This window comes from Hippopotamus amphibius, chromosome 5 (genome assembly GCF_030028045.1).
Source record: "Hippopotamus amphibius kiboko isolate mHipAmp2 chromosome 5, mHipAmp2.hap2, whole genome shotgun sequence".
NCBI lineage: Eukaryota > Metazoa > Chordata > Mammalia > Artiodactyla > Hippopotamidae > Hippopotamus > Hippopotamus amphibius.
Genome location: NC_080190.1, coordinates 83434872 through 83456491, shown reverse-complemented (window position 1 = coordinate 83456491; position 21620 = coordinate 83434872). Strand labels below are relative to the sequence as shown.

At 40.4% G+C, this 21620-nt stretch overlaps 1 protein-coding gene across 4 annotated transcripts in view; it reads right to left on the bottom strand.

Moving 5' to 3' along the window:
- The window catches only part of TBCE (tubulin folding cofactor E), a 90211-nt gene extending 70489 nt beyond the window's left edge, over positions 1 to 19722 (bottom strand). For 2 of the 4 annotated variants that reach the window (XR_009053770.1, XM_057735393.1), the window contains exons 1-2: positions 19639 to 19722; positions 8008 to 8085 (exon numbers count right to left, since the gene is read on the bottom strand). The gene's annotated coding sequence lies outside the window, so the exon portion shown is untranslated. Of the gene's footprint in view, positions 1 to 8007; positions 8086 to 17179; positions 17362 to 19638 lie in introns of those variants that run through there. The other 2 variants (XM_057735394.1, XM_057735395.1) reach the window with 2 other exon arrangements.
- Between the last annotated feature and the right edge of the window lie 1898 nt (positions 19723 to 21620).

Here is a 21620-nt window from a genome sequence, read left to right as displayed (position 1 = left end):
CCTGTGTCCCCTGCATTGGCAGGCAGATTCTTAACCACTGCGCCACCTAAGAAGTCCCTCACCTAATTTTTGAGTGGGTGATACTTGAAAGTACAAAAAAGGAACACTCTGAAAGTTCCCCTTCCACTCCAGTTAGTCATTTTCCCTTCCCACTGACTACAGCTTTATTCATATCTTATAGATATTTCCATATATATTCTATGCATATAAAAGCAAATATATTCTTTTCTTTATCTACACAAATGATGACGTACTATACATGTGCTTCTGTTCCTTGTATTTTCACGTTCAATAATACATCCTAGAAATGTATCCACAGCCGTGTCAGGAGCTTTTAAATTTTTTATGGCTGCATAGGATTTGTACAGACATAACAATTTATGTAACTAGTCTTCAAACTGATTGACATTTAGGTTATTCCCAAGTTTTTGCAACTGCAAACAATACTGCAAGGATTAATCCTGCTCATTTATCCCTCACACTTGTGCAAAAATATCTCAAAATGGGCACTGCTAAGTCAAAGAGTATGTGCATTTCTCATTTTATAGAGTAATGACAAATGTCCCTTTCTAGTGGCTGAACCAATTTACAATTCCATCAGCTGTGTATAAGCCTCCACATCATCACAACCTTGCCCTTCACACAATACTGACACACTTTTAGTCACCTGTCAGTCTCATAAATGAAATATGTATTTTATGTGCATTTCCTTTTATGAGGGAAGCTAAATAAGCACATATTCATTTTGATCTTTTCTGTCAACTGTATGTTCAGAATCCTTTGTCCATTTCCTATTGGTTTGTGGATCTTTTCTTAATTTGTTTTTAAAATCTAAACTCTGTTTCCTATATGGTCTTGATGAGATACGACATAATTCCTCAAATAAAATAATCTGAAAAGAATTGAAAGGAGGGGGACTTCCCTGGTGGTGCAAGCGGTTAAGCATCTGCCTACCAATGCAGGGGATGCAGGTTTGATCCCTGGTCCGGGAAGATCCCACGTGCCGCCGAGCAACTAAGCTCATGTGCCACAACTACAGAAGCCTGAGCACGTAGAGCCTGTGCTCCGCAACCAGAGAAGCCACCACTCTGAGAAACCTGCACACTGCAATGAAGAGCAGCCCCTGCTCGCCACAACCAGGGAAAGCCCATGTGCAGCAACAAAGACCCAACAGAGACAACAAATAAATTAATTAAAAAAAAAGAATTAAAAGGAGTGACTCAAGCAGATGTTTGCACACCCACATTCACAGCAGTATTATTTACAGCAGCCAAAGGTGGGAACAACTCAAATGTCCATGTTTGATCCCTGGTCAGGGAACCATCCCACATGCTGAACAGTGTGGCCAAAATACTGGGAAAAAAAAAAAAAGAAGAAAAAGAAGATAAAATAAAATAATAAAAAATTAAATAGAAATGGTTAAGATGGTGAATTTTATATTATCTGTATTTTACTAGAATTAAAAAAATAATTTGAAATTTAATTCCCAAAATTTCAGATTCAGGTTTTAGAGAACTTTGATTTGGTTCAGCTTTAACTTGGACACTGAATCTTAAAAGTATGATAATTCTCCATTTTTCAAAATATACTTTCCTGATACCCAAGGAAGCAGTTTGACTATATTCAGCATTTTATTTGTTTGGGGAGACTCTCAAAAAATAATAGTCTCTATTTCCACAATATTTCAGGGTCTTCTACTTCACCTGTTTCTTCCTCCTTGTTAATGAGATTTCAAACCAAAGGAATCCTTCCTCTCATTTTGTTTCTTCCAAGGAACTTAAATGGTCAAAAACGAAAACAAAAACAAAAAAATGGTCTTCTCCCGAGAAAGGAATGGGCCTCTAGCAGAATTTAAGATAGTTGAAATCTTCCATCACAACTCTATCTTATTTTCGTGTCACTTTTACAATCTGGTATTAGGAGAACAACAATCTTATTCTCCTCCTTACATATGATCTATAGTGTGATCTACAGATTTCTTCCACTTCTTTCTCCTTTTGTCATTTATGCTTTATACTCTCATGCCAATACTCTTGGCTACAAAGAAGTATATGTATCTTCCTGATATACACTACCCACCTCACAAATCTTATATTGGATTGTTCTGAACAAAGACATATATTTCCACTCAAATAATAAGCCTATCCCAGCAAAATTTTAGTGATATTCATACTATTGCATATATTTTCTAGAAAGGACCCTTGAGGCCACAAGTTCAGTTACCATGGTTTTGCCACAATATCTCTTCCTAAATAAAAGTTTTTGGCTATTTCCTCCACTGCTTTGGTTATCTATCACATTCTCTCTTCCCAACAGCACCCAATTCAATGGTTCACAGGCAATTTTTTCCCTCTCCATAAAATGTTAGCATCCATTCTTCTCAATCACGTTTTCTTGATTCTTACTGAAAACTATTTTTCCCAATGCCTGTGAGAGGCAAAATGAAGCTGATCATTATCTGGGAAGACAAGAAAGGAGGAGAAAGGCCAGGATCTGAGTTACTATACATATTTATTAGAAATAAAAGATGGGGAGTTCCCTGGTGGTCCACTGGTTAGGAGCGTGCAGTGAACCCTGGTTGGGGAACTAATATCCTGCATGCCTCATGGCGTGGCCAAAAGGAAAAAAGAAAAAGAAAAAAAAAAGATGGAAGAGAATATATCTCAGTGGTTAAGTCTTGACCACCAGAAATTTAGACTGGAGGCAGGTCAAGGTTAATATCTGGTATCTATGGATTCAAGAAAAAATAGATGACTCTCCTCAAAAGAGGGGAGAGAACAGTAACCATCCAGGTGGATGATTCTCAGAAACCCAAAGCCAGTATCTAGGAAGGCTGGTCAAAGAAACATAGCACAAGTCACAAGACTGGGGATCAGGGGCAACTAATATGAGCAAAGTGGGACCAGGAAGTTACAGTGCTAGGCTGATCACCCACACAGAGCCTAAGCAAGGCGTTCTCTACCTGAGGTCCATGAACTCTCAAGGTATCTCCTCACTGAAGAATTTCACTAACTTCTAACTGAAATTTAGCATCTCTCTAAATTATAAAAATAGGAAAAAAAAATCAGGTGGGTTAGCAGCACCTACGATCACAAGTATTTATAATATTATAGCCATTACAGATACCTCAAAATAAACTTTACATTTACCACTTCAAAATTACAATATTTATTAGACCTGCCACCAGACTGTTATTTAATATATTTATAAAGAAACACACACACACACACAAAAGCGACTTCCCTTGCAGTCCAGTGGTTAAGACTCCACACTTTTGCAGGGCGCATGGGTTCAATCCCTGATGAGGGAACTAAGATTCTGTGTGCTGTGCTATGCAGCCAAAAACCGAAAGAAAGGAAGGAAGGGAGGGAGGGAGGAAGAGAGAGAGAAAGAAAGGAAGGAAGGAAAAGAAAGAAAGAAAGAAAGAAAGAAAGAAAGAGAGAGAGAGAGAAAGAGAGAGAGAGAGAGGGAAAAACACATATACTATTATAACTTTTAAAGTATTTTGACATTTTGATAACTTCATGTAAATGGTTTCATCTGAAATCCTGTTTTTCTGTATTTCAAAACATTCTAAGGAGTTCACAGCCTTTATCAGACTGCTAAGGGGTCTTTATCCTAAATAATTAAGAAAACTGGAGGACATGAGAGGAATTTAGTGGTGAGTCTCTCGTACCAACAACAAAGCATGTGATTGAAAATAAATTATGGCACCGTACAAAGTTCTTTCATTTTCCTTATCTTAACTGCACAACATTCATTCAAAATTTTAACAATTTGTCTAAGAATAACTGTGTTACTTTTTAAGAGTGGAAAGCTCTTAACTTGGGAAAGGCACCTAAACAAAGAGCAAGAGTTGCCCCTATGCTGCCAAAATGAGTCTCCCAATTTTCTGTTTCTTTCAACTCAGTACCTTCCCCTTTGGGGAAGTGCATTTTCTCCGACTAGTGGGCTACCTTTCCCTCGCTACAGGAGTAGACACATGGCCCAGGACAGCCAATCTGATGACTCTTCAACCCCATTTCCTTGCACACAGCAATTGATCCATGTGTGAAGATCCTAGCCCAAATGGAGCCAATCTTTCAGGAAATGATACTGCAAAAAAATTAATAAACAGAAACCTCAATTAAATAGTCAGGAGACCAGAAAGGGGGAGCTCTCATGCCCTGTGACCCTAGCAGAGCGCAACGGGAGGAAAGACTCCTTTTCCTGAAAGGCCTCAGCCAATGGAAAACCATGGACACTGTTTACTCAGCCCTCCCAACTTCTTTTCTCTCTATAAAGCCTTCTCCTTCCCTTGACATGTGGGGATTTGCACGTGGCCCACCATGGTTGCAGACCCTGAACTGCAATTCTCTGCTGATTCCAAATAAACCCATCTTTGCTGGAGAGATAACTGGCAGTCCACTTGTTTCAGGTCAACAACATGGACCTTGAAGAGAGGACTCATCTTTTTCATTCCCAAAACCTTAAAACAAAAGGACCACTGAAACAGCTGAGGAACACCTTTGCTATTATGTGGAAAAAACTGTCTGAAAATAAGGCCAAACAGAAAAGCAGAGTTGACCCAGCTATGCCTAAAGCCTTTCATTAGCCCAGTTAAATGAACCATGAAATTCCTCTTCTGTTTACATCAGTTTGACCTGAGATTCGTTCTCCTGAAATTGAAGGAATTCTCAAAAATAAGTAAGAATTTAGGTTATATTTGTTCCTATTTAATATTATATGGACATTATATGCAGATAGAAATTCTACCTCTCCAACTACATGCTATTATGGGAGACTGGACAACTTAATCTGTGTCAGTTTCCCCATCTGCAAAATGTAGATAATATTAAGACCACAGGGCTGTTTTAAGAATTAAGTGAGTTACTATGTGTAGAATTGTTCAAAATATAGTAAACATGTTAGTCATTTAACATCATAACTCAGATTGTATATTTTTTTAATGTTTCCTTATTGTGGTAGAAGTCACATAGCATAAAACATATTATTTTAACCATATTTAACAGTAGAGTTCAGTGGCACTAAAGGACATTCACATTGTTGTGCAACACTCACCATCATCCATCTCCCAAATTTTTCACTTTCGTAAACTGAAACTCTGTCCGCATTAAACACTAACTCCGCATTCCCTCCCCACCATCCCACTCCCCAACAACTACCAATGTACTTTCTGACTCTATGAATTTGATTCATTTAAGTGGTCAGGTTCCATATTTAGGAAAAGGAAAAGAATTCCACAAATCAAAAGAAATACAAGTTCAAAATAACAGTAGCTGAGACTGGAGACAAGATGGCAGAGTAAAAGGTGCTGAGCTCACATCTTCTCATGAAAACACGAAAATGATAACTACCTGCTGAACAACCACTGACAAAAAAGACTTGCACCTACCAAAAAATATATTCTACACCTAAATACAAAGAAGAAGCCACAACAAGATGGTAGGAGGGGCAGTTTCGAAATGTAATCAAAATCCCATACCCGCCAGGTGGGTGAACCACAAACTGGAAAATAATTACATCGCAGAGGTTCTCCCACAGTAGTGAGAATTCTGAACCCCATGTCAGGCTCTCCAACCTGGGGGTTGGGCATCAAGAGGAGGAGTCCCCAGAGCATTTGGCTTTGAAGGCCAGAGGGGCTTCAGTGCAGGGGCTCCACAGGACTGGGGGAAACAGAGACTCCACTCTTGGAAGACTCACACAAGTTTTTACATGCACTGGAACCTAGTGCAAAGCAGTGACTCCCAAGAAGCCTAGGCCAGACCTACCTCCAGGTCTTACAGGGTCTCCTGGGGAGGCGGGGGTTGGCTGTGGCTCACTGTGGGGGCAAGGACACAGGTCGCTGATGTCCAGGGGATACTCACAGGCATGAACTCTCCCAGAGGTCACCATTTTGGCACTGAGACCTGACCCCACCCAAAAGTCTGCAGGCTCCAGTGCTGGGACACCTCAGGACAACCAACAGGGTGGGAACACAGACCCACCCGTCAACAGAAAGACTGCCTAAAGTCATCCTGAGCCAACAGCTGCTTTGAGATGGCCCTACCCACCAGAGGGGCAAGACCCAGCTCCACCTGCCAATGGGCAAGCACAAGTCCCTTCCCACCATGAAGCCTGCCCAAGCCCCTGGACCAACTTCACCCACCAGGGAGGAGACACCAAAACCAAGAAGAATTACAATCCTGTAGCCTGAGGAACAGAAGCAACAAACACAGAAAGGCAGACAAAATGAGAGAGCAGAGAAATATGTTCCAGACAAAGGAACAGATAAAACCTCAGAAGGACAACTAAGTGAAGAGGAGAAAGGCAATCTATCTGAAAAAGAATTCATATTAATGATAGTAAAGATGATCCCAGATCTCAGAAAAAGACTAGGGCACAAACTGAGAGGATACAAGAAATGTTTAATAAAAAGCTAAAAACTTCAAAGAACAGAGATGAACAGTAAAATAATTAAAATTAAAAATACACCAGAAGGAATCAACAGCAGAATAAATGAGGCAGAAGAACAAATAAGTGAGCTGGAAGACATTGGTGTAAATCACTGCTGTGGAACAGAATAAAGAAAAAACAATGAGGGACTCTCCTGGTGGTCCAGTGGTTAAGACTCTACGCTCTCAATAAAGGGGACCTGGGATTGATCCCTGTCAGGGAACTAGATCCTGCATGCCACAATTAAGAGCCCACACGCTCAAGAATGAAGATGCAGGTGTAGAGAATGGACTTGAGGACATGGGGCTGGGGGAGGGGGCGCGAAGGGGAAGCTGGGACAAAGTGAGAGAGTAGCATAGACAGAGATACATTACCAAATGTAAAATAGCTGGTGGGAAGTTGCTGTATAACAAAGCAAGATCAACTCGATAATGGGGGATGCCTTAGAGGGCCAGGACAGGGAGGGTGGGAGGGAGTCATGGGAGGGGGTATATGTATAAATACAGCTGATTCACTTTGGTGTACCTCAAAAACTGGTACAAGGGTGTAAAGAAAATATATTCCAATAAAGAGCTTAAAAAATAAAAAAAGAGCCCACATGCTGCAACTAAAGACCCTGCATGCCGCAACTAATAAAAAGACCCCACGTGCTGCAACTACAAAGATCCCACATGCTGTAACAAAGATCCTGTATGCCACAATGAAGATCGCACGTGCCACAACTAAGACCCGGCACAGTCAAATAAATAAGTATTTAAAAAAAAAAAGAAAAGGAAAGGAAAAAGAGTGAAAAGAAAGGAGGACAGTCTGAGACCTCTGGGGCAATATTAAATGCACCAACATTCACATCACAGGAGTCCCAGAAGGAGAAGAAAGAGAGAGAAAGGGCCTTCGAAAATATTTGAAGAGACAATAGCTGAAAACTTCCCTAATATGGGAAAGGAAACATTCACTCAAATCCAGGAAGTGCTAAGAGTCCCATACAGGATTAACCCAAGGAGGAACACACCGAGACACACATTAATCAAACTGACAAAAAGACAAAGAGAATATATTAAAAGCAATAAGGGAAAAAAAACAAACAACATACAAGGGAATCCCCATAAGGTTATCAACTGATTTTTCAGCAGAAACTCTGCAGGCCAAAGGGAGTAGTACAATATATTTAAAGTGAAAAAAGGGAAAAATGTACAACCAAGATTATTCTACGTAGCAAGGCTCTTGTTTAGGTTCAACAGAGAAATCAAAAGCTTTACAGACAAGCAAAAGCTAACAGAATTCAGCAGCACCAAATCAACTTTACAACAAATGCTAAAGGACCTTCTCCAGATGGGAAAGAAAATGCCACAACTAGAAAAAAGAAAATTACAAATAGGAAAGCTCACTGGTAAAGGCAAACATACAGAAAAGGTAGCAAATCATCCACACACAGATATCAATGCCAGCAATAGTGAGAAGAGGAGAGTACAAACACAGGATATTGGAAACACATTTGAAATTAAGAGACCAACAACTTAAAACAATCTTGTAAATGTATAGACTGCTATATCAAAACCTCATGGTGGGAATTACCTGGTGGTCGAGTGGTTAGGACTCTGTGCTTCCACTGCAGGGGGCTCAGATTTGATCCCTGGTCAGGGAACTAAGATCCTGCAAGCCATGCGGTGTGACCAAAAAACAAAACAAAACAAAAAAACCACATGTTAACCACAACCTGAAAATTTACAGTAAATATACACGAAGAAAAAGGACTTCTCTGATGGTCCAGTGGTTAAGACTCTGTGATTCCACTGCAGGGGGCATAGGTTCAATCCCTGGTCAGGGAACTAAGATTCCACATGCTGTGTGACACAGGCAAAAAAATAAATAAAGCCATTGCCAAAATTAAAAAAGAAGAAGAAGAAGAAGGATTCCAAACACAACACTAAAGTTAGTCATCAAACCACAAGAGAACAAAAGAGGAAGAGAAGAAAAAAGACCCACAAAAACAAATCCAAAACAATGAACAAAATGGCAATAAGAACATACCTATGGGTAGTTACCGTAAATGTAAACGGATTAAATGCTCGAACCAAAAGACAGACTGGCTCAATGGATACAAAAATAAGACCCTTGTATATGCTGTCCACAAGCGACCCACTTCAGATCTAGGGATACATACAAACCGAAAGTGAGGAGATGGAAAAAGATTTTCCATTCAAATGGAAATCAAAAGAAAGCTGGAGTAGCAATACTCATATCTGACAAGATAGACTTTAAAGACTGTTACAAAGTACTTGGTGATGAGGAAATGACATGCATCTTTAAACTTGTTATGGAGAAAATTTAATATAAAACCAATTACAGAAAACCCTCAACTTAAGAAGAGAGCTTGGAAAATGGCACTGCAGCTGCCTTTTAAGGGACTGGTTTTCCAGATCAGTTAGTTGTGTGAAACTTTATGTTGTCATTTCTCTTTCTATACTGTAATCCATGTTTTAAATGAATTTGCTAAATGAAATAATGCCATTATTGTTCTTGACAAATATATTTTTTATTTTGTGTATGATTTTTCTAATGAAACTTTAAACCTTTGCAAAAAAAAAAAAAAGAGAGAGAAACAAAAAAGGACACTACATAATGATCAAGGGGTCACTCCAAGAACAAGAAATGATAATTGTAAATATATATGCACCAAACATAGGAGCATCTCAGTATATAAGGCAAATGCTAACAGCCATAAAAGGAGAACTCAACAGTAACACAATAATAGTGGGGGGACTTGAACACCTATTTACATCAATGGACTGATCATCCAGACACAAACTCAATAAGGAAACACAGGCCTTAAATGACACATTAGACCAGATGGACTTAATTGATATTTATACAGCATTCCATCCAAAAGCAGTAGAATACACATTCAAGTGCACATGGAACATTCTCCAGGATTGATCATATGCTGGGCCACAACGCAAGCCTTGGTAAATTTAAGAAAACTGAAATCACATCAAGCATGTTTTTCAACCACATGGTATGAGATTAGAAATCATCTACAAAGGACAGAGTCAAGATGGGGGACTAGGATGACATGGAATTCACGTCTCTGCACAACTAGGGCACCTGTTAAGCACTGGTGGGGGACCACGGACACCTAAGGTGATGGGAGGAACCCCCAGTGACCAGGTAGGATGTTGAGGGGAGTGAAGGGGTAGGAGAAGTGGAAGCAGGACAGGACCAGTGCCTCTAAGGGGCAGATTGGGGAGTGGAAAGGATCCCACAACTTGGCGGGGAAAGAAGAGAGACCACTGGGAGGGCAGAGGATTAGAAGGGAGCATGCCCTGCATTTCCCCTACCTACCTGCGCTCCAGGGCCTGCTGAGATCCTGAGCTGGATCCTCTGCCCACTGAGGCCCCCTCCAGCCACATGTGTCCTTAGGGAGTGGGAGGGAGGGAAGCAGGAGCAAAAGTAAAGGCCGACTGATGAGACCAGCACCCCTGAGGAGTGGCTTGGGGAGAGGAAGAGTTCCCATAACCAGTGAGACCCACCCACAGTTCCCTGGTGATAGGAGAGGCACTCGGGAGAGCATAGGAACAGAAGGGAGCATGGCCAGCACTTTCCCTGCCCACTTGGGAACCAAGGAGCCTGCTGGGCTCCCAGGCCTAATCCGATGCCCTTGGAGGCTTCCTCCAGCAGTACAGAGCTTAAGCCCCACCCCTACAACCCCACCCAGGGCCCTACCTCTACACACACTCCAAGACCCCCACCAAATGTGCTGGGCTTAAACCCCGCCTGCACACACTCACCCAGGGCCTTACTCCCAAAGTCAACCCTCCAAGGACCCCCTTCAGGACATGCTGCCTTTCCCCTGCTGCTCAGGTCCTAAGCCTAGACCCCACCCCACAGCTTGAAAGTCGCCCCACCTAGGCTCTGCCCCAACCCTAAACCCCACCCCCAACTAAGTTCCACCCCCTCACCCAAGCTCTGCCCTTCACAGATAGCCAAGGCCTTTTCCAGCTGTTTTTTCCTTCTGTTTCTTTTTTTTCCCTTTTTTCTTCTTTTCGATTTGGTCCTGTTTTACCTTGCTATTGTTGATTCATTTATATTTCTATTTTATCTACAAAATCTTTTATTTTTCTAATTTTATTTTATTCTTTATACTTTTGTCATTGTTCTACTCCTTTTGGGTTGTTCACTTTAAAATTTTTCTTTTTTCTGTTGTGGTTCTGCTTTACCTTGCTATAGTTGTTTCAATTATATTTTTAAATTTTTCCTCATTTTTTTTATCTTTCGAATTTTATTTTCTGTTTTATTCTTTGTTACTGTACTGCCATTTTTTCTTTCTTTTGTCACAATGTACCATGTGGCTTGTGGGATTTTGGTTCACAAGGCAGGCAGGCCTGAGCTCCTGTGGCAGGAGCGCTGAGTCCAAACCGCTAGACTAACAGAACCTCAGACCCCAGGGAATATTAATCCAAGTGAGGCCTCCCAGAGGTCCTCACCTTGGTACCAAGACCCAACCCTACCCAACTGCCTGCAAACTCCACTGCTGGACATTTCAGGCCAAACAACCAGTAAAACAGAAATGCAGCCCCACCCATCAAAACAAAAATGAAATGACACAAAAATATGTTACAGACAAAAGAGCAAGGTAAAAACCAACAAGATTAAATAAATGAAGAGGAAATAGGCATGCTACTTGAAAAAGAACTCAGTAATGATAGTAAAGATGATCCAAAATCTGGGAAATAGAATGCAGAAAATACAAGAAACATTTAACCTAGAGGAACTAAAGAGCAAACAGTGACGAACAACACAAAAACTGAAATTAAAAATACTCCAGAAGAAATCAATTACAGAATAACTAAGGCAAAAGAACAGATAAGTGAGCTGGAAGATAGAGTGGTGGAAACAACTGCCATAGAGCAGAAAAAAGAAAAAATAATGAAAATTGAGGACAGCCTCAGAGAGCTCTGGGACATCATTAAATGCACCAACATTCAAATTATAGGGGTCCCAAAAAAAGAAGAGACAGAGAAAGGGTGTCTGAGAAAATATTTGAAGAGATTATAATTGAAAACTTCCCTAATATGGGAAAGGAAATAGCCAACCAAACCCAGGAGGCACAAAGAGTCCCATATAGGATAAACCCTAGGAGAAACACACCAAGACACTTTTTTTTTTTTTTTTTTGCTGCATTGGGTCTTTGTTGCTGCATGCAGGCTTTCTTTAGTTGTGGTGAGCAGGGGCTACTGTTCGTTGCGATTCATGGGCTTCTCAGTGCGGTGGCTTCTCTTTTTGCAGAGCATGGGCTTTAGGTGCACAGGCTTCAGTAGCTGCAGCACACGTGGTCTCAGCAGTTGTGGCACATGGGCTGTAGGGCTCATGTGGGCTTCAGTAGTTGTGGCACATGGGCTCAGTAGCTGTGGCACATGGTCTGTAGGGCACATGGGCTTCAGTAGTTATGGCTCACAGGCTCTAGAGAGCAGGCTCAGCAGCTGTGGTGCACAGGCTTCATTGCCCTGTGGCATGTGGGATCTTCCCAGGCCAGGGATCAAATCTGTTCAGCTACACTGGCAGGCAGATTCTTAACCACTGCACCACCAGGGATGTCCCACCAAAACACATATTAATCAAATTAACAAAAATTCAGTTCAAAGAAAAATATTAAAAGTAGCAAGGGAAAAATGACAAATAACACACAAGGGAATTCCCATCAGATTATTAGCTGATTTCTGAGTGGAAACTCTACAGGTCAGAAGACAGTGACAGGATATACTTAAAGTGATGAAAAGGAAAATCCTACAACTAAGATTACTCTACCTAGCAAGGATCCCATTCAGACTTGGTGGAGAAATCAAAAGCTTTACAGACAAGCAAAAACTAAGATAATTCAGCACCACCAAACCAGCATTACAAGAAATGCTAAAGGAACTTCTCTAAGTGGGAAACACAAGAGAAGAAAAAGACCCACAAAAACAAACCCAAATCAATTAAAAACATAGTAATAGTAACATACATATCAATAATCACCTTGAATGTAAATGGATTAAAGGCTCGAACCAAAAGACACAGACTGGCTAAATGGATACAAAAACAAGACCCTTATATATGCTGTCTACAAGAAACCTACTTCAGGCCTAGGAACAAATAAAGACTGAAAGTGAGGGGATGGAAAAAGATATTCCATGCAAATGGAAACCAAAAGAAAGCTGGAGTAGTGATACTCATGTTAGATAAAAGAGAATTTAAAATAAAGACAGCTCCAAGAGATAAGGAAGTACACTACATAGTGATCAAGGGATCAATCCAAGAAGAAAACATGACAATCATAAATATTTATGCACCCAACACAGGAGTACCTCAATACATAAGATAAGTGCTAGCAGCCATAAAAGGGGAAATCAACAGTAACACAATAATACTGGGAGACTTTAACACCCCACTGACACCAATAGACAGAAAATAAGGAGACACAAGCTTTAAATGACACAATAGACCAGAGAGACTTAACTGATATTTATAGGACACTCCACCCAAAAGCAGAAGAATACACTTTCTTCTCAAGTGCACACAGAACATTCTAGAACGTTCTCCAGAAGAGATCACATCCTGGGTCACAAATTAAGCCTTGGGAAATTTAAGAAAATTGAAATTGTATCAAGCATCATTTCCGACCACAACACTATGAGATTAGAAATCAATCTCATACAGGGACTTCCCTGGTAGCTCATTGGTTAAGAATCTGCCTGCCAATGCAGGGGACATAGGTTTGATCCCTGGTCTGGAAAGACCCCACATGCCATGGAGCAACTAAGCCCAGGTGCCACAAATCTAGAGCCTGTGAGCCACAACTATTGAGCCCACATGCCACAACTACTTAAGCCTGAATGCCTAGAGCCTGTGCTCCACAACAAAAGAAGCCATCATAATGAGAAGCCCACACACCACAACAAAGAGTACCCCTGCACACCGCAACTAGAGAAGCCCACACACAGCAATGAAGCCCCAACACAACCAATAAATAACTAAATTTATTTAAAACAAACAAAAAAACTTCCAACAAAGAAAAGTCACAGGCAAATTCTATCAAATGTTTAAAGTTAACACCTAACCTTCTAAAACTCTTCCAAAAAATTGCAGAGGAAGGAATACTCCCAAACTCATTCTACGAAGCCATCATCATCCTGACACCAAATCCAGACAAAGATATCACAAAAAGAAAATTACAGGCCAATATCACTGATGATCAAAGATGCAAAAGTCTTCAACAAAATACTGGCAAATCAAACCCAACAATACATTAAAAGGACTGTACACCATGAAAAAGTGGGATTTATGCCAGGGATAAAGGATTTTTCAATATCCACAAATCAATCAGGGTGATACATCACATTAACAAGCTGAAGAATAAAAACCATATGATTATCTCAACAGATGCAGAAACTTTTTGATGAAATTCAACATCTATCTATGATAAAAACTTTCCAGAAAGTGAGCACAGAGAGAACTTACCTCAACAAAATAAAGGCGATATATGCCCACAGTTAACATCATACTCAATGGTGAAAAGCTGAAAGCATTTCCTCTAAGATTAGGAACAAGACAAGGATGTCCACTCTCTCCAGTTTTATTCAACATAGGTTTGGAAGTACTAGCCACAGCAATCAGAAAAGAAAAAGAAATAAAAGGAATCCAAATTGGAAAAGAAGTAAAACTGTCACTGTTTGCATATGACATAATACTACACATAGAAAATCCTAAAAGATGCTACCAGAAAACGACTAGAGCTCATCAATTTGGTAAAGCTGCAGATAAAAAATCAATACATAGAGATATTTTCCTGATGGTCCAGTTAAGACTCTGTGCTTCCACTACTAGGGCATGGGTCAGGGAAGCTAAGATCCTACATGCCACACAACACAGCCAAAAACAAAACAAAACAAAAACACGCTAACTTAATACACAGAAATCTGTTGACTTCAGACTATGCTACAAAGCTATAATAATCAAAACAGTATGGTACTAGCACAAAGACAGAAATATAGAACAATGGAACAGGATAGAAAGCCCAGAAACCCACAAACCTATGGCCAATTAATTATGACAATACAACAAAGGAGGCAAGAATATACAATGGAGAAAAAACAGTCTTTTCAATAAGTGGTGCTGGGAAAACTGGTACATGTAAAAGAATGAAACCAGGACATTAACACCATACACCAAAATTAACTCAAAATGGATTAAGACCTAAATGTAAGACTGAATACTATAAAACTCTTAGAGGAAAACAAAGCCAGAACACTGTGACATAAATTGCAGCAATATCTTTTTGGATCCACCTCCTAGAGTAATGAAAATAAAAACAAAAATAAACAAATGGGAACTAATTAAACTTAAAAGATTTTGCACAGGAAAGGAAACCATAATAAAATGAAAAGACAACCCACAGAATGGGAGAAAATACTTGCAAACAAAGCAACCAACAAGGGATTAATCCCCAAAATATACAAACAGCTCATGCAGCTCCATGTCAAAAAAAAAGGAACAATGCAATCAAAAAATGGGCAGATCTTAATAGACATTTCTCCAAAGAAGATACACAGATGGCCAAAAAGCACATGAAAAGATGCTCAACATCTCTAATTATTAGAGAAATGCAAATCAAGCCTACAATGAGGTATCACCTCACAGCAATCAGAATGACCATCATCAAAAAGTCTACAAACAGTAAACACTGGAGAGGGTGTGGAGAGGAGGGAATCCCTCTACACTGTTGGTGGGAATGTAAATCAGTACAGCTGCTATAGAGAATAGTATGCAGGTTCCTTAAAAAACTACAAATAGAGCTATCATATGATCCAGCAATCCCACTCCTGGGTATATATCCAGAGAAAACTGTAATTCAAAGAGATACATGCACCCCAACGTTCACTGCAGCACTATTCACAGTAGCCAAGATGTGGAAGCAACCTAAATGTTCGACAGAGGAATGGATAAAGAGGATGTGGTACATACAGACAATCAAATATTACTCAGCCATAACAAAGCATGAAATAATGCCATTTGCAGCAACATGGATGGACCTAGAGATCATCATACTAAGTGAAGTCAGACAGAGAAAGACAAATTTCATATGATATTACTTACATGTGGAATATTAAAAAAAAAAAAAGATACAAATGAACTTATTTACAAAATAGAAACAGACTCCAAAAACAAATTTATGGTTACAAAAGGGGAACGGTAGGGGGGAGGGATAAATTGGGAAATTGAGATTAACATATACAGACTACTATATATAAAATAGGTAATCAACAAGGACCTACTGTACAGCACAGGGAACTTTACTCAATATTCTGTAATAACTATATGGGAAAAGAATCTGAAAAATAGATATATGTATAGCTGAATAACTTTGCTGTACACCTGAAATTAATACATTGTAAATCAACTATAATATAAAATAAAAAAATAAATTAAAAAAAGAATAACAGTAGCTGACATGGGGAAGTTTAAACCCAGTGTGGCTACTCCTACAGTAGGTCAGGATTCAGTTCCCACGTTTCCTACCTTGTAGCCACCAAGGGATCCAAGAGATCAAAAAACAAGTTTGATGCACAACAGAAAAGATGAAAACACTGGCACTTTGTGAATTAATTTTAGGAAAAAAGTTGTTCATGTATTCTGTTATCTAAATGTATTTTGCTTAATCTTTCCTAATATTTGTTCAAAACTGTACCAAAATAATTGGCATGAGATCTGAAGTATCATTCACAGACTGACACATATCAAGTAGAAAACTCAACATGAACGGGAAACAGGCTTCACTGAAATTAGAAGCTCTAGGTAGTAATCCTGGCTTATAAGCTATGAATCCTGATATTCATTAATCTTTCCGTCATGAAGTACACAAGCAAGTAAAAGACATGCTCTTATAAGGAACTTAGAGTTTAATTAGTAGAGATAACAGCAAACAATTAAGACCTATACTTAGCAATGTAAGGATCAGATTCAGTGACGGAGAAGAAACAGGTGGGTTAAGAGTGAGGAGGACTTGGGGAGGGTGGGGGGGGAGTCGAGGGAGGGTGGGGGGGAGTCGAGGGAGGGAAGGAATACGGGGATATGTGTATAAAAACAGATGATTGAATTTGGTGTACCCCCCAAAAAATAATAAATAAATAAATAAAATTATTAAAAAAAAAAAAAAAGAGTGAGGAAGACTCCATGTGGAAATCATTCCCTAGGTAAACTGATGGATAAGGGCAGCATAAATGAAGAGAACAAGCTTTCCAGGTAGGGAAAGGTAAGAGGTGTTTCACTGAGGTTTTGGAGGTTCATGCTGGGAGATTAAAGAAGGAGAACATGCAAGGGCAAAAAATGACCACCTAAAATGTAACAACTTCTGAGTATTTAATAGCTCAATTTTAAACAAACACACCTTTTTCTCCTTTTAAAAAGAAATTTAATTGTCATAAAAAACACATACCATAAAATTTATCATCTTAACCATTTTTAAGTGTACAGTTCAGTGACATTCACACTGTTATGCAACCAATCACCAAAACTTTTTCGTTTTGCAAAACTGTAAGTCTATATCCATAAAACAACTCCCCATAACCTCCTTTCCCCAGCCACCACCTTCCATTTCTATTAACTCGACTGTTCCAAATATCTCACAGAAGTGGAAGCACACAGTATTTCTCTTTGGTGACTGTCTTATTTCACTTAGCATAATATCCTGCTGTCCTCTGGTGTGTCATACCTAATGTCAAAGCCTGTGTCCAAGTTCTTCTACATCTTCACAGTAGTTCCTTGGCTCTCACACACTGAACTGCCTCACATCATTTTCAGTAGCTCCTCCAAAAAGCTGTAGGCTTTCTGAAGAGGCTGTAGACATATCTTCTCTTTCAAACACCCATGACTTAAATCTACACCGAGCCCAAAATTTTTATGATACAACTATATGAAACAGAAAGAATAAAATTAATGAACCCATCAGTTTGTGCCTTTTCTCTACACACTTTCAAATACAACCAAATCTTCCCAAATCACTCCTCCACAAATTCATTCCAGCTGCTCCTAATAACCAGCAAACTGTTAAATTCCCTCCTTTCTGATAGTCTCTACCTACTTTCTGGGCAATATTCATTTCACACTTAATAATGTCTATCATATTTTCTAATGGACTCTTTTGCACATTTCCCAGCAAAATGCTAAGGTACAGAAAGTATCATACTCTTTTTAAAAAATAAACTTTGGAGTGCTCAGTACACAGTAAATATTCTATTAAGATGTGTGATAAATTTAATAAACCAAAAAGGAAAACAATCAAAACCACCAGGAAATAGCAACAACTACTAGTTTTATTGTTGAACATTTACATCTTACAAAATTAAGTACTGAGATGATCCAGGAAGCCTGATAAAATCAGTAGCTTATAGGTAAAAACAATATTGTTCTGCAAGGTTAAGATTCTGATTAGCTAAATTAAAAGGTTAACCACTATAAGAACAGAAATAAAGTATATAGAGTAACGTATCTTCCAAACAAGTAGAAGGGAAAAAGTGAAAAGAGAAGACAAGACAAAACAAAACCTCAGTTCAAAAATAGGCAAGAAAAGAGAAAGAAAAAGTATAAGATGGTGAAAACAAACAAAAAAAAAGGCCAAATCTACTTACTCATGGAGAGCCCACTAAAAGCCAGATATTGTTTCAAGCACTAGGGATACAGCTGTAAACAAAACACAAAAAAATACCAGCCCTCATGAAGCTCCTATCCCAGTGGGGTAAACATTAAAGAACCAGAGAAATGAGTAAATCACATGGCCCCCTGTCATACGCTGCTAAGCACAAGGGCAATGAATACAATGGAAACGTAAGGGAAGTCTATTTCAGGGAAGACCTCACTGAGAAGGTAATATTCAAAAAAATATGAGGGAGGTAAGGGATTAAATCCTGTGGACATTTAGGCAAAGGAACTGCAGGTGTAAACATCCTGAGGTTAGGATGTGCCTGAGGCAAGAGGAGAGCAAAGGGGGAGGGGAGCCAGGGATGAGATCAGAGCTAAAGCAAGGGCCGGATCACACAGAAACTTGACAGCCACTGTGAAGAATCTGGCTTTTAATCTGGGTGAAACGGGTAGTCCGTGGAGGATTTTTTGAGAGGAGGGAGATACTCTGATTTTTTTAAAAAGAAGAATCACTCTAGATGTGATGGAAAGACTGAGAAAAAGCAAACTACTTAAGTGGCTACTGCAGAAATCCAGGTGAGAGATGCCGGTAATGTGAATAAGGGTAAGTGGTGAGAAGGGCTCGGGAATCTGGGTAGATTCTGAAGGCCGAGTTCTTGCATTTGCTGATAGATTACATGTGCAGTGAGAATGAGATGCGTCAAGGATGACTCCAAAGGTTTTGGCCTGAACAAACATCTCAGTAATGACAGTGAATGTAAGTACAATAAGCCTGCCAGTCAAAAGGCAGAGACTGTCCACTTGGATTTCAAAAGAAAAAAGAAAAAATCTCTAGCAATATGCTATTTACAAAAGCATACGTAAAGGTTAATACTAAAAAGATGAAAATAGTTGAGACAAATATCAAACGACAGTGGCCATGGCTATATTAACGTCAGACAAAAGGGAAGTCTGTTCTCTTAATCTGTCTACTCTGTCCTTCTCTAACACTTTGGCATCTGTGAGCCCTGCCTTCCCGACGGGGCCGTCGTTTCTTTGGCACCAGGGGTGTCACACCTGCACTGGGATCCACCCACAACCTAGAACAGTCCCCGGTTGGTAGTGAGCCCTGTGTAAAACTTGTAAACGTCCTCCACCTACTTCACGTTATTTCTCCTACATCACAAATGGTAAAGGATTTGGAAAGCCAGGGCTGTTTCTCTAACCTAACACCAAGTCGCTGGTCGCCTGTAGCAGTTTCACCTCTTCCAAAGTGACAAGTCAATAAGGCTTTTCTGGGAAGTGCAGTGCGATGCTCCCGCTCCCGCTCGCCAGCCGCGGGCCCAGGCCCGGTACCCCGCCCGCCCCCACGAATGCATCCTCTCGACCTGGCGCAGCTGGGTTCGGTCAAATCCCAGGGAGCAGGCAACGCCCGGAAACCTGGGAAGTTTCTAGGAAAGGGAAAAAAGACCGAGAGCCCTGCAGGTTTGCACCGGTCACAAGCCAGCTAGCAACACACGGCTCCCTCCACTTCCCGGATCCTCGGAAGCTCACCTGCCAGCAGTCCGCCAGGGTGGTCAGGGCGGCGGCCCCTTGCTCGCGCCTTGCCCCAGGGCAACTTCCGGCCCTGGACGGAAGTGCTCCTTTACGGAGACAGGAAGTCCCGCCCCCCCCCCCCGCGAGAAGCGGCGGCGGCGGCTGGAGCTCGGCAGTAGTTATCAATAAGAGTCTGGGTAGCCGCAGGTGTAGTTGGTCCATCCAGACCCAGCGGAGCTCACTGCTCCTGTACTGCCCGAGCAGTTCCTCCGAAACCTGGGATGACAGAACGACCCCAGGACCGCGCATGTGCCAGTTTACTTGTGATCGCGGAAGCGCTATGTCCTGTATGAGATTCAGTTCCATGTTCATTGAGGATCTACCACGTAGGAAGTCTGTGGTGGTCACAGAGAAGGATGTAGTGTTGATTCCACAAAAACGAGGGGAACAAAAATTAACTCGCTGAACCTTAAAGCAGAATGAAAGTGAAGGCGGTAATAGAAAAAGCAAATTCCGTAGACATGTTCATTTCTAAGGCTTTTCTCATATCTCAAGAGTTGTGAGGGTCAAATGAGACGACGCATAAATAAACATGTAGCCGTGGAGCCTGGTACATGATTAAAGCATACAATTAATACCCGCAGTATTGTTATTGTTGGTGAAAATAAAAGAGGCCTTTAACCCAACCAAAGGGAAACTGAGTAACACTCCATAGAGGTAGCCTTCAAGCTGAATGTTAAATTTTAAGCAGAATTTCAATACATGGAGATACTCGTTATGAAGCTGTAAAAACTGCTTTTGTTGATTAATTAAACGACATAGGCTAAAAAAACACTTGTTCCAAAAAACAAACTTTCAGTAGCTTTGTTGTTTGAAATCATATGAGTAATAATGGAACATCCCAAGTCCTGGCAGAGCTGAGTCCTGGGGATCATTTTGACACGTGGCGGGCACAGGCATAGTGCTTCAAATAAGGAGTTTTCAGATGTAACATTCCACGTTTATTTTAACTTCATAGTTTTCAAGGATACATGGCCTTGGAGTCAGCTTCACAGCTCAGGCCTGAGCCTACTTAATTCTTATCTATTAATACACTCCACCAAATCCTATGCTATGTCTGCCTCTTCCTTTTTTTCCCCCCATTTACACTGCCCCAGTTCCTTTGGTGTGTTTTCCTCGTTTCGGCAACTTAATAAATTTTGTTAGACTACAGGTTTGACTCAGATGGCTTTATCAGATGGACTTTATCATTATTTTGATCGAGCCTCCTGTAGTCATGAAGGTTGGAGGACAACTTTGGCCCCAACTTGGACAAAAACTGAAACAGAATAAAGGTAAGTTATTTACTGACATTCATCTGTGTCCTGAGAAGAGCTGTGCACTTTTTAACTTGAGAGTTTGAAATTATCTTTTGGCAGAGAATGATCACAGTTTTTGAAAATTATTGGCATCCACCAAATTCAGACCAGCCCCACAACAGATACAGAAAACATGTGTCTTCCTTTTCTTTGTAAAATACTTTCCTGTCTCCACTGAGTTGCAACAATACTTGCCTGGTTTTGCCTAGAGTGAAAGAATGATCCCTCTCTGCCTTCAGTCCTTTTCTCAAGACATTGATCCCCTGCACTGCCACCTCAACCACATTATCTCCTTGAAGTGCTTTCTCTGCTACATTTTTCCGTAACAGAGATCTATACACCCTGTCTCTCATTCCTCACCCTCCTCTCACTTTAATCCTTTCCAACCTGGCCTTCTGGCTTCTCTCTTCCCTCCAGTTCTTCCACAATTATCTTTCAAATATCACCACTGACTTCAGATCACTAAGGTGGTTTTTTAGTCCTTATATCCCTTGATTTCTCTATAGCATAGGTTGATAGGGTTATTTATCCCCCTTTGTTGTAAAAATCATATTTAAAGCAGTGTATTAAAAAAGCACAAACTGGACTTCCTAGGTGGTGCAGTGGTTAAGAATCTGCCTGCCAATGCAGGGGACATGGGTT